At 47.6% G+C, this 11,718-nt stretch overlaps 1 protein-coding gene across 3 annotated transcripts in view; it reads left to right on the forward strand.

The window, feature by feature from the left end:
* TRPC7 (transient receptor potential cation channel subfamily C member 7) overlaps window positions 1–11,718 on the forward strand; it is a 148,854-nt gene that overhangs the window by 117,372 nt on the left and 19,764 nt on the right. The window lies entirely within an intron of this gene.

Raw genomic sequence — 11,718 nt, forward strand, 5'->3', positions numbered from 1 at the left:
AGAGCAGGAGGAGGGGCCAAAGCACTTGGCTCAACCCAGGTGCTGTGAACTGAAGAGAGATTCTGTAGACATGAGAGACCCAAGCGAAAAGGATCCAGGCCCTCCAGCGTGGGCAAGGGAGAGGAGCAGGCACGGCAGCGGCAAGCAGAGTAAAGACGGGACAGGATATTTGTCACCTTGGCAGCCCCTAAAAGGGGATGTGAAGCTGTGAATAGGATTTGATTGAACAGGGAAACAGTCAATAGAGCAGTGAAGTGGAGAGGAAAGGATGGATTTTTGTAAATGTCATCTCTTACCTTTTGACTGCTCTCTGGAGCATGTCACACACACCTCCCACCCCCCAACCCAAGATTTCCTTGATACACAAAGAGCCACATGAGGATAAGGGATTCTCATGATTTAGGGGACTCAGAGCTACTCTGAGTGCCTCCAAGATTGACAATAAAGCTGAATGCTTCATAGCAGCCCGTACCCAGGCCACTCTGCCCCACTCAGAATGCTCCCTTTGGCCCACCCCCCAGGGGTCCTCTGTCTGTGGACTTCAGAGCTTTCGGGGAGGATGGGTCCTCTCATCTGTTTTTATAGTCAGAAGACTCAACCCTACAGAAGGGAAATTTGGGCTGGAGCACACTACAGGTGCCCTACCCCTATCTTTGCTTCTGCAACCCCACCCTAGCCATGTTGAAGGACAGTTTGGGTCCCTAAGGGGTGTTCAGGTTCCGCTTCGGAAGTCAGCCATTAGGGAGCAACAGGGCACTGTCCCATAAGCTGCCTGTTCACCTCGGGGTGGGGCCCAGGCGGCTCAGAAGAGCCAGTCCCACTCGAATCCCACTGGTTACATGTCCACGCTTACATGCTCAGTCGTGTCCAACTCTAGATGACCCCATGGACTACAGTCCACCAGGCTCCTCTGTCCATGGGATTCTCCAAGCAAGAATACTGGAGTGGATAGCCATTCCCTTCTCCATGGGATCTTCCCAGCCCTGGGATCAAACCCAGATCTCCTGCATTTCAGGCAGATTCTTTACTGTCTGGGCCACCAGCAAAGCCCTTGTTGAACTAAGTGAGAGTCTTAGAGAATTTCAAGCCCTGTGAAGTCAGAATAGGTAGTCAGATCTCAGCAGAGAGCATGGTCAGCAGTCAAATCCTAGGAGCAGTTCCCAACTTCCCTGCTCCCTTCACCTTCAGAACCAAAGGTGTGCTTACATTTCACACTGGCTTCAGTGTCAGGAGCTGGCATTCAGGGAGGTGCAAGAACAGGGGCATGTGTGCATAGGCCACTGGGCAGTGAGCTGGGCTTGTCTGCCCATGACAGACGGGCACCAGCTGGCAGCTCACTGTCTCTAAGTCATTTCTGTTAGATGCTACAGGCGGCCAGAGGGGAGGAGGAGGAGGAGGTGTGCAGACCAGCTTTATGCTCTCAGAGTGTGAAACCTCAGTGTCCAGAGACAAGGCTGAGGAAGCGGAAGTGAAATCACCTGAAAATGCATTTTCTTTAAAAAAAAGTCTTTAAGTTCTCAATTCCAACTGTTAGAAATTGTGTTCTTATTGGGAACATATCTTTGATGTTATCATGGAAATCAGTAGACACATAGGATTTGCTTTCTGGAGTTTTGTTTTGCAGCCCCTTTTGTTGGAATACACATATTCCATAAGGCAAAGCTTTTCTGCTTAGAGATCATATGGAAACCTTGGGATCCAGCGCTCTAGTTAGTGTTGGAAAAAGAGACAAAAATCCTTGGCTCACTATTGACATACAGCTGGATGAGAATACCAAGGGAAAGGGTGGGCTTCCCTATCCTCCAACTGGTGACTGTGGTAGGAGAGGTACCCAGAGAAGAACAGAAGGAGCTGGGGGCAACGAGGGGACCCAGGGCAGGGAAGTGAAGGGCTCTCTAACATGACTCAGGATGGGCTTCTGGTCTTCCCTTTGGGTGAACTTGGCCTCCCCCACTTAGTTTTGATTGGAGATTAAATGTAGGCCCTGATCCTCAAAAGGGACCCCAGCTGATCTTTTCTACAGCCTGTCGTGGAGTCAACTTCAAATACCTCTCTTAAGGTTATTCCGTTTCTGAGGAATCATTTTACCAAAAGGAACTTCAGCAGTGCTGGGCAAAATTAGAAGCTTCTGTTTTCTATGATAGTCGTGGAAAGTTTCCATACTCTATGTACACAAACTTGTTTGTACAGCAGGGGCAGAAGGCATTGAGTCAGCTCCAGCCACCTCAGTGGGGCTGCAGGAAAGCCAGCTCCTCCCTCCAGAGCGCCAGGAGGTGAGCCCTGGGGCTGAGGAAGGGCTCCCTGAGACTCTGCCCACACATACCACACCCCAGGGCCACTGTACCACCCTGCTGCTGAGCAGCTCATGACAAACACATGATATGCCCTCTCATTTAATCCACAAAACTATGGAATAACACAGACACTACTACCAAGAAACTGAGGCTCAGTGAGATGGACTTGCCCAAGACCACAGAACCAAGAAGAGGATTTGGACCCAGATCTGCATGGCTTCAGGCCTGTCTTCCACCTTCTGACCTAAAATTCCCCCACTCCCACACCAGGGCCTGGGCTCCAAGGTAGAAGCTAAATGTCTTTAAAAGTTGGGTCACTTTCCTGTGACACTAAATACTAAAGAATGGCATATTAAATTCAGATTTTGACTGTCCTTAGGAGCTGGATGATTCTATATATCTCCACTGTCAAGAAGCAGCCTGCGATTGTCCCTGGGTAAAGCATGCTTCTATTCCAAACTGTGCTCACTCATTTGACAAATGTTAGGGAGCAGCTACTCCATGCCAAGTTCTGTGTTTGGCCCTGAGGTTATAAAGATTAATAATATAATCTTCCCATCCTTGAGGAACTCATAGACAAGTAGGGAATTTCAACAAAGGGTGGGGGCATCCGTTATTTACACCATGTGATCAAAGGGTACTCAGGCAGCCCAGTGAGGAGGAAGCACTGAAATCTGCCAGGCAGGGTCAGGGAAGGCTTCATGGAGGGGGTGACCCTAATCAGAGGATCATGGAGGCCTGTTTAAGGTAAAAGAGCTGAGCACTTTTTTTAAGTGTAGAAAGCAGCTACCTCATTCCCCTGATTTGGATTTGTTCAGATGTTTCAATGCCTCATAATAGGTGAGAATTTTCTTAACAATCGCAAAAGCCGCTTCCATTGGCAAGGTCTGGGGAAGGAACAACAAATAGTTTGTCAGGCCACAAAAGGTGGCAAGAAGCCCCTGAAGCAGCCCAAGAAAAAGGCCAAGGGGATGGATGAGATGAGGCATTCATGCAGAAACAGAAAGAGAAGCAGAAGAAACTCTAGAAGCTAAAAACAAAGAGGGGAGAGCCCCATGGTCAAGGAGCAATTAAGAAATCTGCCCAAAGGTAAGCTCTTCCCTGTGCCTGAGGCAGTGGTGATCTCTATTCCTTTCCTGTTTGAACATCTGGATCCCCTGCCATAACATCTGTTGCAGCCTATAGTTAGAATGCTAAGTGTTGTCTTAAGAGCCTATGGTACATTGAAGAGAAAACTTTTGTGAAAAGAAAGTAGGCAAGCAGGTGAGAGTTTGGGGAAATGGTGGAAAATTCAATCAGATAATCCATCAGGAGCTAGACTGTGATGGTCTTTAGAAGTAAGTCCCAATAGGGTGTCAGCGTCTCTAAGGCCTTTTTTAAAATGAGGAAGCTGGTTTTATCTGCCTCCAGCAAGAACACTGTGATAATAGTGTAAAGGGTGGATTGGAAGGCGGAGGAAGGGACTCTTTGCCTGAGCTTGGTGCTGGGGGTTTTATAATGAGCAGAAATACTCTGGAACTTGCAGACTGGTTGGGAATGTGTTAGTCGCTCAGTCATGTCCAACTCTTTGCGACCCCATGGACTGTAGCCACCAGGCTCCTCCATCCATGGGATTTTCCAGGCAAGATACGGGAGTGGATTGCCATTTCCTTCTCCAAAGGGGGTCTTATAATGAGCAGAAATACTCATGAAACTTGCAGACTGATTGGGAAGACAGATATTAATCAAACAGTCACAGGAATGAGGCCATATGTGCAACCGAGCAAATGTTCTGGAAGAAATGCAGCTCCGAAGGGAACTGATGGATCCATGAAGAGTCTGTGGCAGGAACCACAATCTGAGAGGATGCAAGCCTGCACTAAGGGGTGGCAGCCAGGATGGAGAACAGGCAATGGAGACGGTTAGAGTAAATGCATCCTGGTGGCTGCCTGCATGTCAGGGTGTGTGGGCGGGGTGAAAGGAGGGTGTTCTCAGGTTCTGATGTTGATTAGGCCCTAGAAGTACGTAGAAGGAGAATCAAGAGGGTATCATGGGGAAGAGGGTAAGTTCCTAGTGACTGGGGAAAGGAATAGGGGCTTGGTTTGGCCTTTCCCAGAACCCACACCCAGCAGAGCTGAAGGAAGACACTACAAACTACCTTCCAGAAGCATGGGTGAAGTGGTCCATGTCCTGAAGGACTAGAGGAGCAATGGGGACCTTGAGGAGGGCCCATCCTCAGTACCAAGGGACAAGCAGAGACCTGCTGAAGGGGAGAAAGTGCTCTTACGCTAGAAGTGTCATATTGTGCTTTGTAGACAGAAGAGCCTGAGGCTTCCCTGACCCAAGGAAGGGAGGAAAGGGAGACTGTCGGGTGAGCCATATAGGCCCAGAAGCATCCAGAAGGGAGTGATGAGCCAGAGGGGCCTCCTGAGAGCAAAGGGCCACATCTGCAAGAAGGGCCTGCCTGCAGAGGAGGACCTGCTGGGGCAGCTGAGGTTGAATGGCGTTGTCTGCCCTCATGCAACTCACTATAACCAGCAGCCAGTCAGGAGAAATCAGAACAGCATCATAGGACCGTGGCCTCTGCCGTGTTCCTTGTACCGAGCACGTGGAGTGAGTTTGCAGGTGGGAACGTGGAGTGGGGTCAGCCTCCTGGGCTCTGAGGAGGAGAGGTTTTCCCAGGGTGCCGGGTCCATGTTGCAATATGGGCATCCCCAGTATGGAAGTGTTATCATTGTACTGTATCATATTTGAAAGTTATCATCTCACCTTTCATCTTATACATTCAAGTTAGGCTTAAGGGTTTGGGGGGGGGGGCGGGATGAGAGAGCTCATTGTACCCATTTTCATGTGGGGAAACTAGCCCAGAGAGATTGAAGACTTGATGGAGGAGATGGCAGTGGTCAATGCTGGGGCTCAGGTCAGGCTCAGAAAGGCTAGGCATCTGGGAATAACCTGTATGTGTCCAAAAATAATAATAATTTCAGCCTAATATAATTTATCTTCACATAGTCCTCCAAGAAGTGATAAAAATATATATCTTTCCCTGAGCTACTTTAGAAAAATGATTATACCTATTACAGCAGACATTCTGCTATCGTATAATGTTTATTTATACCCTCTCCTCATGATTATTCATGACATGAATTCTTAAAGCCTGGTACCTTTGAGCTTCTGGAACAGGCCAGGAGCCCACAAAGTTGTGAGGAAAAAGACTTGATGGAACACAGGAAATGTGCTCTTTTGGATGACACCTTCAGAGCGTATTTGCAGGCACTCCTCTATCTTATTCTCAGGCTGACTTGCAACATCTTAAACAAGGAAATTTCAACCTTTTATTCACCAAAATGCAACTCTAGGATGGAAATAAGGTGTACCTGTCATTCTTCAAAGTGACAGAGTGACAGAAAACTGGACTGTCCAGGGCTCGCTCTAGAATATTAACAGGAAAACAGCTAGCTATGAGGTGAGTCTGAGGCAAGCTGGCTAAGACAAATCACAGCATGCCTCGGTTTCCCAGCTTCAATCATTCATTGATGAAAGATGTCTCCTGAGACCCCACTGTGAGCCGTGCACTGTTCTGGGCATTGGGGGAAGAGCCGTGAGCAAGTCATGACCCCCTGGAGGTCACAATGCTCTGTGAATGGGAAAAGAGGGGAAATGATGTTGGTGGTGATGAAAAATAAACAAAAAGAAATGAGAACATTTTGGGCCATGCCACATGGCATATGGGATCTTTGTCCCCCAAATAGGAGGACCTCTTACATCGGAAGGGCAGAGACTTAACCACTGGAGAGCCAGAGAAGTCCCAGAACATTTTAAATTAAGTGCTAAGAGCTAGGAAGGAAATAGAAACATCATGAAAGTGTTAGTCCCTCAGTCGTGTCTTGTGACTGCATGGACTATAGCCTGCCAGGCTCCTCTGTCCACGGGATTCTCCAGGCAAGAATACTGGAGTGGGTAGCCATTTCCTTCTCCATGGGATCTTCCCTGACCAGAGATTGAGCCCAGGTCTCCTGCACTGCAAGCAAATTCTTTACCATCTGAGATAATAATCAGGAAAGACCTCCTTCAGACATGGTCAGAGAAGGCTGACCTGACCAGGTGACAATTAAGGTTAAAGCTTAATGGCTGAGAAGAATGAGGGGGACAGCCATGTGGGGAGGAAGGGGAAGGGTGATCCAGGCAGAGGGAGAAGGACCCTGAGTGAGGGGTGAGCCAGCGTGAGGTCAGGGGAGCCCCAGCTGGGTGACTAGATTCAAACTGTTAGCCTATGGAAAGCTGTTAGGGAAAAGAGGTAAGATCTGATGCATAGTTTTAAAGGATTATTCTGAGAATTGACGGTAGGGTGTGAGAGTCAACCTGATGCTGGAGCCTTTGCAGCTGAGGGTTGGGGGCGGGGGACCATGCTAACATTAGCCACATTTATTGCATATTGTTATGTGCCAGGCAGTATTTTGTGTGCCTCACAAGCATTCCATTAGTTCATTTAACCGTCACCAACACCCTATGCGGTAACGATTGTTTTCCTATTCTGAAGCTAGAAAAAATGAGCCACAGAGAGGCTACATTATTTAGCCAAAAGCTCATAGTCAGACACAGAACCTGCACTCTGCTTCACCAGAGCTTCCCCTCGACCCCGGGATCAGTAGCAGGAAATTGGGATGTGCAGTGGGGACTCGTTCATCCAAAGGACCATGAGTTTACTGAGTATCTTCAGGAGACCAAGTTCTGCACTAGGTCTGGGACTTCAAGGAGGAAGGAAACGCAGCTCTGCCCTCAAGGAGCAACCAGGCTCCCCGGGAGAGGGGTGGGCCCTCAGCATGAATCAGTCCAGGCTCTGTGCACCCCAGTTCCTCGGCCCTGATTCTGGGGCCAGACTCCTCAACTACTGGACCATCCCCATCACTCCTCATTCAGGGCCCAGGATAAACCAAGAGGTGAATCAGAGGCGCGTGGCAGGGGTGCAGTCCAGACTTCCTCAGGCACTGGACACTCCTGCCCTGACCACCCTCAAGCCTGGTGCAAGTGTTTCTCATTGGAGAGGCATAGCACTCGTGTGGGGTCTTTCTGGATTCCAAGCACCTTCTTACAGTCCCCACTGGGAGGCAGGTGAGTATTGTTCCTGCTTCAGCAGAACTCTAGCTCAAGGCCAGCTATTTATTGTCTTCCAACTTGAGAAACAGCCTTTCAGGAGCTGAAACAGCTGCTTAATTTGAAGTCTCTTTTAATCCCATGGACAGAGGAGCCTAGCGGGCTACACACAGTCCATAGGGTCACACAGAGTTGAACACAGATGAAGCAACTTAGCACGCACATATGCACGCACGTGCAGATTTGGGTAGGTAGCCGAACTGAACTGTTTGGGGCTGGGGAACAGAGCTCCATGACACTCGGGGAACAGGCCTTGTGGTATTCTGAGGCAGCAGTGATTTCCATAACAATCACCCCAAACCCTCGCCTTGTTTGTTCTCTGAGGCCCTGACACAACTGCCTCTTCAGGGAACCTATTATTAAATTCCTATTATCCAGGCGAGACAGCCTCAGAGAACAGATTACCTCCTCCCTGCCTTCTGCTTGACAAATCAGCCCCAACCTTTCCCCCCCGCACACACACCCCTCCCAGTAAGAGGGTGAATCAGGGTCTATGCAATCCCACCCCGAGGCACTCTTCCCCTTTGACTTCATTAGAAGCACTTGTTACGCTAGGGTGGCCTGCTGGTGAGACCTCAGCCCCTTCTGCCGCAAGGCAGCAGCCAGACAATCAAAGACAGCACAGGCTGGAGAAATCGGAAAGAATATTTGCCTGAAATCAACGGTTGCTGATGATCTTTGCAGACAGGAAGTAAAATGAACCTTGTTCAGGAAAGTCAATATGCTGCTGGACTAACTCCATTCAGCCCTGTATGGAAGCCCCTGAGGGCTGATGGGCTTGTATATGTTGTTCCTGGGTAGGGCAAGGCAGCCAGAGCATCCTTGCCCACAGCCTTGTTGCACTTGTTCCACCAGGGGGCTTGCTTTAGCCTGGAACCTCCACAAAAACAAACCAGTTCTGGGCATCCTGCATCCTGTTCTGTAGGGTGGCTGGCAAGTAAGCAGAGTTCAGTGAATGTTCAGCAAATAAACACATGAGTAAAAATAAAAGATACCGTTTATTGGACCCTTACTCTACACTTCATGTAGGTTGTTCCATTTAATCTTACAGCAACCTAATAAGAAAGCATCACTGTCCCTTTCATAGCAGAGCAAACCGAGGCTCAAGCAGGTCCATAGAGCCAGTGCACAGCAGGGCTGGGGCTTAAAGCCAGGCGTGCGTCTTTGCTTCCTTACCCCTCCAGCCACCTCTGTGAAGAGTCCTGTGACTGACCCAACTGCAGGAAACTGTGCCAAGCTTGGTGAATAGCCAGAGTGGGTGGGAGCAAATAAGGAACCAGCACCTCCCACCCCTATCAGTAAGGAACCTCGAATTTAGCCTAGAGACCAGCCATCTGAGAGTGGGTGGGGGGCAGGTTTCTGCGAAACAAATGGCCTCATGGTGAATATCAACTAAATCAATCACAAGATAACTTTTTTCTTGAAAGAGAGCCCCATACCTCTGCAGTGACTGGTCTTGTGCCCCATGCCCTGTATCCCATAGCTCCTGAAAATTACGAGTGATGATTGGTACATGACTCAGAGAGTATCATCACCACACATGACATTGGGGCTGGCTCCGATGCCCAAGATCTTGCAGTTAAGAATGTACTACTGATTCCTATCCGATGCCAGCGTTCTCTCTAAGAATGTGTCATTATGGGTTTCCAAGGTCAAGGTAACACAGGGCCGGGAGGACACGTTTCATTTATTCCCTGCTGCGTGTTAAACCAGAAGATGCCACTAACCTGATCTATCCAGTTACTTGTGGAGCTGTTGTCACCGCAAAAAGCATCAAGTTTTCATGGAAGATTTTGTCCCCCATTTATTTTTCAGCAAGGATGTCTGTCATTTCACATCAATTCATAAGAGCTCTTTATGTCAGAAGGACATCAGCCATTGGAATATGGGCTGCAAATCCTTTCCTCAGTCCTTTGCCCTGTAATTTTACTTAATATGTTTTCGACATATACAAGTCAAGCTTTGTGTTTGCACGCCTTTCCATCTTCCCCTTTTTAGTTTCTGAAACTTCTCCCAGACCAAGATTATATAAATATTGATATCTTATTCTGGCTTTCTGACTATGTAATTTTTAAACATTAAATCGTTCAGTTCCACTTAGAATTTAGTTATATGTATGGACAACATATTGTATTGCTTGCCATTTACCACTTAGCCCAGCTAATTGGGCATAAGCTCAGCCCATAAGGTCCCGTCTGAGAAACAACAACAGCAAAAACAGTCTATCCAGTTATCACAGGGCATGAGTACAAATGAAAGACTCAAGAGACCCCAGTAATGAATCTAGCCATTATAGATGATTGAGACAATGGACCCAGCTTTTCCTTAATGGAAATCTTTGTTACTGCAACGCCTTCTGCTCCTTGATGAAAGGAAGCAAGGGCTACAGACACTCCCCAAAGAACTTAGAAGAATTTGTTAAAAATGCATACTTTGGCTAAGATCCCTTCCTGCCCAGCCCAACGTCAAGGCTTACTGCTTTAGAGGGGCTCATTTCCACTCTAGCAGTCCCACTGAGTCTGAGCCACCTATAATTAGATTCTCTTGGAGGTCATGGCCAAGTTCAAGTCCAGAGGCAACTTCTAAACCTGTAGAATAGAAATGAAACTGGTGTGAAGACTGTCTGACAGCCAGGCAACAAATTGAACAGATCAGCATTCTAAGCCTTAGGGGTGGGGGGTGGGGTGTTAGAGAAGGGACCAAGGCATAGGTTTAGGGGTCTGTAAATATTCTTCTCTTACTGGAACACATACTGCTTAGTGGGCAATCTCTTCCTCCTCCAGATTAATAACATAGAATGCCTAAGTGAAGGTACCGGGGTAAATCACAGCTTAGTAACAAAATTCACAGCAAGAAGCAAATGAGAACAAAACTCATGCCAAATCTAGGCCATTTTCCCAATCAAAATGCAGAAGGTTTTCCCTAGATGTGTTCCAGAATGGCCTGCTTCATTTATGACAGCCAAAGGTTAGTGGGGTTAAGAAAGGGAAAATGAATTTCTGTAAAGTGTCTCTCAGTGTCTCCATTTCTTCAGTCGTTCCCGGTAAGTGCGTTACCCTGGACCAGCACCTGTCTGCCCAGGCCCCCTCCCTTGGAGAACGTGTTCTCTGGTTTCCACCAGACGCTGTTAGGCAGGGACCGAGTGTCAGAGAAATCACATCCTACCATCTCCTTCCAGTTTTGATTTGTGGCTCATTCAGTGGTTTTAGGTTCTCTGTGCCAAGGTTCCCTTCCACAAGGGTGACCACTGAAAGATTGCTTCTTAATGGAAGGCAACACCTGTCCGAATCGTGCCCACACACTGAACAGCATCTTTTTCACAGAAAACGGATGCTGCATCTCATGTGAGGAGAATGGGCATCAGGTGCTGGGGCTCTAACGTGATCCCTTGATATCCAGTCATTACTGATGAACCCCTAAACTCCTTCTTACTAAAACCAAGTTAAATATTCCAAACTCACAGATTCCAAAGAAACCAGAAACAGATGATGGCAACAAAAACTCAGTTTAGTGCTCAGGCTTCAGACTCTGGGATTCACAGGGAATGAGCAAACAGCTGGCTAGACACACAAACACATACACCCACACACCCAGCCACACACACACTCTCTCTCTCTCTTTCACACACAAACATACACACACACAGGAGAGCTGAAAATTCATGCAAATCAGTGTTGGATTTTTAGCCCAAGTGACGAATACTAGTATTCTTGTACATCTTGTCAAATAAATACCAATCCTCTAAAAAAATGCTGTTTTTTTTCCCCCAAGACCTAGCTAATCCTGGCCATTTGTGGGTGAGTGCTAAAAGTCTGAAATGTTAAAGAGAAAAAAGAAAGTGCTTTCTCAAAATAGTACCCAAAATCTGGATGCAAACTGAAATATCTGTACTTAACCCTTCAGGTACCACACACATGCATTCTGTAAAGCACCCAACCAAAACCCAGCTTTTAAATTGAATTATATGTCACAAACCTGATATAGGGTCAGAGCCACAAAGTACAGACTATGAAATAGTCTATACTATTCATATAGAATAGTACTGTACTATCTAAAACCAAGGTATTTTGGTGCCTTGATCATCTCAGAAGCATCAAAGAGCAGTGTCCTAAAAGCCAGCTCTCCCCCGGGCTGCTCTCACAGCACGAGCAGCCTCTTGAGCTGCAGGACGAAGTTTAGGCAGTTACCTGGTGAATTTATTGATCAATATGGACACACAAGACTCATCACTCTCATTCCTGAAAACTCATCCCCAAATTAGAGCACCCAATATATGAGGTTGGCCTCACTA

This window comes from Capra hircus, chromosome 7 (assembly GCF_001704415.2).
Source record: "Capra hircus breed San Clemente chromosome 7, ASM170441v1, whole genome shotgun sequence".
Taxonomy (NCBI): Eukaryota; Metazoa; Chordata; class Mammalia; order Artiodactyla; family Bovidae; genus Capra; species Capra hircus.